We start from the raw sequence: 5,446 nt of genomic DNA on the forward strand, positions 1-5,446 counted from the left end.
AATTACAGGGTGCGGAGAAAGTTCCCACAATTTTATGAGATATTTCAATAGGCTGTAACTAACACATAATTCAACAAATCAACAAGTTAAAGCAATAAAAACTCTTTATTGAAACAATAATAGTAACATTAAACAAAAAAAATTATAACAATTGTTCAAAATTGACTACTTATGGTTAAAGACATTGACGGAGCCGCAGTCCGAAATTGCCGACGATGCTCGCGCACGCCTCCGCCGTTATCTCATTACAGGCATTTTGCAGTGGTTGGACGAACACTTTGTGGATGGTCGGCTGTCCCCCCAGTCTCCTTGTAGCGTTTCACAGTGCCAAAGACTGTTTTACTTTTGAATCCAGTCGTTCGAATAGTATCGGCTGTTTTCATTCCCTTTTTTTCATTCCCTTCTTGTGTAATTCAACGATGGTAACATGCACATTTTCACGATTAATAGCTCACTAACTTAATGAACTAACAAAGAACAAATGATTAAACCTCAAATACTTTTAATCCCAATAAACAATATCTGCCAAACAAATCGTCAACATACGATTTTATCGCCAAAAAAAAAAAAAAAAAAGAAAAAGAAACGTTTTAAACAAAATTGTGGGAACTTACTCTGCACCCTGTAGTGTAACGATACACTCATTAATACTGCTAACCTTACAATTTTTTTTACAGTGTGGATAACTGTGCGCTGAAAAGAATAAGAAACCAACACCGTTGAAATGTGTCACCGTGACATTCAAATATGTCAGAAATACTTAAAGCCATTCTATAATTACTGAAATATAATAGCCATTCTAAATATTACTGGCGAGTTTCTAAAAGGATTTAATGTTACATTAACTTCAATAAAATTTTAAAACTTTTATCAGAGATAGCGAAACACAATAGAAAGTCGTTTAGGTAAACCTGTTAAGTGAGTAACTTTGGGAAAGACAAAAGTTCCGCTAAGATTAGAATAAAAGTTATTCATTACTTTTCATGACAAGAAAAGGAGAATAGAAGCTTCCTGAAAGGAGAAGAGACATGAAATACTCAACACTCAAAGCGGAAACGAGTTTTCTTTGTTCGGGGAATGATTTCAAAGAGATGCATGGGGAAACATCTCGCTTTTCTTTCATCTTATCAATAGGATGACGATGTCATTGTGACGCAGAAAGCTCACTCAGTTATAATATAACTTTCTTTTTTTAAACTGTTTTTTTTTTTTTTCTTTTGGAAGAACGAAAAATATTTTTTTTAATTTTCGTATAGGTTTTTGAAAAAAAAAAAAAAAATGTGTGAATACATTGTGTTTAAAAATACTTCCAGAATTCCAGGAACAAAGGGAGACATCTTATGAAATTCAACATTCCGTTGTTTGAACCGTGAATAGCAATGTCTATGTTAAATATACCTTTGGTTTCACTATTTTTGTTGTGTGTTTCAAAAAGTTTGACGGTGCACGTATTAATTTTCATAATTCGCTTAAATAACTATGAGTAATATGTTTAGTTGTACAATTGAAATCCATTTTCGATCAGCGCTCAAAATTTGCGTAATGAACTAGTTAGCCAACACTTGAAATGTCCTGTGAAAAAAAAAATAAAAAAATATTTAGCCGTGCGTGTTCGGCGCTGAAAAACAGGAAAAAAAAGATAAAAATAGAAAACTATTTTTTGTGATTAAAAACAATCAAATAAATTTCAAATATTTTACTGGAACAAAACGCAAATTTGACATATTGAGCCAATTGAGACCCATTAAATGTTTTACCGCTTTTACTGAACATTCAAACGCGCCTTTCTTACAGCAAACACTGAAAGTAATTTTAAAAAAATATCTTCCTAAAAAGCAATTTGAATATCATTTTTCAAAATTAACACATTGGTTGATTAAGTAGCCTTATTAATCATCGTAATTATGTTGTTATTACGCACCTGTGTCATTTTTTATAGAATTACTTACAAAAAGAACATTTAAAAAAGGTGTAAAGTTGAAATGCTTATAATACATCATGCATATTGAATATTATTTGCTCAAAAAATATTGTCTCTTGTTGTCAAACATTGGAAGTTCTTTTCTTGCTTGAAAGGCCCTGATATATCCATCTTGAGCAGTTTCACATCAAACTTTCATTCCAGCTTCAGATTTAATGTCACACAGCGCTCAGCAGCATGCGCGTGACAGGAAAACTGTTCGAAAGTTACTTCTCTAAGCTGGTTCTTTGCACAATTCTTTCAAGTATTGGTCTTTCAGATTCATTGTAAGAAGTGACTCTGCGATAGCAGTTTGGCTAATCAACGAAATCTTCATAATTAGCTGCATCAAAAATGTGTTTGGGAAGCTTAAAAAATTGCACACCACTTGAACTCTTTGGTTCCTTATTTCTAGTGCTGATAGCATTACTGCTTATTCCCGGATGTATTTTCTAGAGTCATACAACATTCTAAACAATAGCCGTTCGAGATGAACGAAATATGCTTTGTTTCAGAAAACTTTGAAGACAATGTATTTAAAGTTGTCCAAAATTCGACTTGCAAGATAAAAAATTTTCAGAATTGTTAGGCACCATACTTTTTCAAATTAAACCTACTTGTTTTACATACATAGATTACTGAATTTGAACTGCTCCAACAATGAAATAATGCTCGTGTTTGAATGTTGGTGACGTCAGAGCGTTACCTTATTACAGATTTTGGCTATTATACATATGAAACAGGAAATGACTATCTGCATATTTTACATCAAAACTACATTCAAATTAGTGCAGTAGTTATAAGCCATGCGCTTAAGAAGATGTATGATGTTCAGCGATGAGTTGAACTTTGGGAAGGTTAAATTACTATCGATGCATCTCTTGATGCATAAATGTGACACAAAAGTGATGTGGTAATTATAATAATGAGTTTGTTGGAGTATCTTGATTTATCCATCCACCGAGTACCACAGCATTTCGACTATGAATAATAAGAGTGCAGAAAATTATTATGCATTTCCAAGTGATGAAAATAAGGGATTTATGATCAGCTGTTACGACACGTTGCTAAGTATATAATTAAAAACTGAGCGTATGTATCTATGTATGTATCAATGTATGTCTGTATGTGTGTCCAAGTTATTTCTCCCGAACGCCAATGAACTGACCATCGAGCCAGATATCAATAGATTTCTAATTTTTCCGGCTTTATGTTTGGCTGTTTAACATAATCCTCCGATAACAATTATCGGAGATACCAATTAAAAACTACATTGATTATGACACTTGGATTTCGACATAAAATCTCTATTTTTCGAAGGCTTTCTTCCGTTCAATCATTATTAAGTGCTTCATCTCAATTTTCCGTAACAATGTTTTTATTAAAATTTGCAGCGTGAACAAAATCATTAAGAAAAATATGTTGCTATTTTTTTCTCGAATGTGAACAAATAAGATTTCCATTTGCTTTGGAGGCTTTTCCTGAATTTGGGGATTTTAAAATGCTTCCTTTTTGGTTACTTTTCCGCAATCTACCGCAACATTTTAGTGATTGTTTTTTTTTTTTTTTTGTTCAAGCCTGATTTTTGAACACGCATACGTCACTTGACATAACTTTTACTTTCGAGGTAGACCGTGCAAAGCCGGGCGACGCAGCTAGTTGTTTTTTAAAAAGGTCTGTCTTGCTAAACAAAAAGTGGAGTATTTTGTAATCGCAAGCGTTTATTCATGAAGAGAAAAAAAAATGCAAAAATAATTAGCTGTATTGTTTTATTATAGTACTCGTTATAAGATCGACAAGTCATAGACTATAGCACAAAAACGTGCAGTTGGAGATACTACCTTGTCCTTTAGTTCTAGTAATATACCATATTGTAACGAGGAAGAAGTAATGTAATAGAGCCAAAATATCAATAACAACATCGAAGCAGATGAATGTTGATGAAAATAAATACAATGTTGCAAAATAAGTTATAAACATTTTTTTTTATATAACTAGAAAATCACCCGTCATGGTGTGACGGGTGAAAATTGTTTCTACAATTTTACGAAGCAGTTGCCTGTTTGGTTGTATTTTGATAGTTGAAATTGTAACCCCAACTCCGTAGCCAGGGAGCTAACCGATGGAAAACTGCAAATTATGAGAAGAAGATGCCACTTGGTAGGAATTTTGTTTATGACTATACAATGAAATTAAGGCCCAGAGGCACTTTTATAAACCGTTTTAATTCAAGATGGTGGCGTTTTTCAAATTGTCTACCCATATTAGAGTTTTTAAATACATGTCGTAAAAAATAGATTTTTATATCGAGTTAAAGGTTTTTCATTTTTTTTTCGTTTTCTATGTTGAAAAAAAGCTAAATGTTTATTTTGGTGCTTTTTTTTAAATATAATTTTATTACTTACAAAAGAGATTTTATGCTTTTCAAAGTACCAATATAAGAAAAGGGAAATTATTAAATGCAAGCATGTGCAAAAATACTAGTACTATGTCGTTAGTCAAACGCTGCTTCATTGTTCGCATTCATTTTTGCATTTGCATACCAGTTTGCAGGGCAGAGCAACACTTCTGAAGCTACGTTTGTTTTTGTAGATTTTACACGTGCACTTAATGAGCTCAGTGCATGAATCAGAAATTTCCGGCAACTCCGACCATTTCAGCTGCCAAGATTTTTCATCCAACCCTATTCACTTGGAGATGGTGCATGTGTGATATGTTTGTCAGCTTGTTCCCAAATGTGTCCAGCCTGGAAAGCACTATGCAATACTCGATGCTGAAAGGAACCTTTTGTTAGTGACAAACTTTCAAGTAGCCGTCTTTTTTCATAAACAACTCTTTCCAAAATGTCGAAAATCTAACTAGGTCAAGAACTTTGAGGTTGCGAATTAAATAAAAAAGGCCGTAATTGCTTCTTTGAATATCATCTATGCCTTCCAAGTCGATTTTTTAGACTTCCCAGGGAAGCTAGGAATGCTGGCACAACCTGTGAAGGCATAAATTCCTGGTAAAGCTAAAGCCTTTTCTTTTCCAATCGCTTCATATCTGGCATGAGCCGATATGAAGCAGTACTTAGTTCTTTCCAGTTCCAAAAATAATCCTAAGTTTATAAAGACTTAAAAAGGTAAGATATTTTTAAAACTAAGACACCTGTGTTAACAGTGCAAATGACATTATTCCTGAAACCGTTTTCAACCATGTCTTAAAGATGTAGTATTATTCTTAAGGGTGCTCCCTCTTGGCCAGGGCAAGTAACATCAATGAGGGAAATTTTGTAGTTACATTTTCTTTAAAGTCTGCACCTTAAGTCGTTAGAACCTGCACATTTGTTATGGTACTCCAGCTAACGTATCTAACAGAGCAAATATCTCTTCTTTGTTATTTGAAATTCTTAAAAAAACTTGCCAGTTTTTAGGTAAAGTACCGTATGAAAGCACTTGTCCCCTTTATTCCTGCTCCCCTCTTCATTTTAGATTGATGAGTGTCAGT

This window comes from Uloborus diversus, chromosome 1, assembly GCF_026930045.1.
Source record: "Uloborus diversus isolate 005 chromosome 1, Udiv.v.3.1, whole genome shotgun sequence".
In the NCBI taxonomy this organism is placed as follows: Eukaryota; Metazoa; Arthropoda; class Arachnida; order Araneae; family Uloboridae; genus Uloborus; species Uloborus diversus.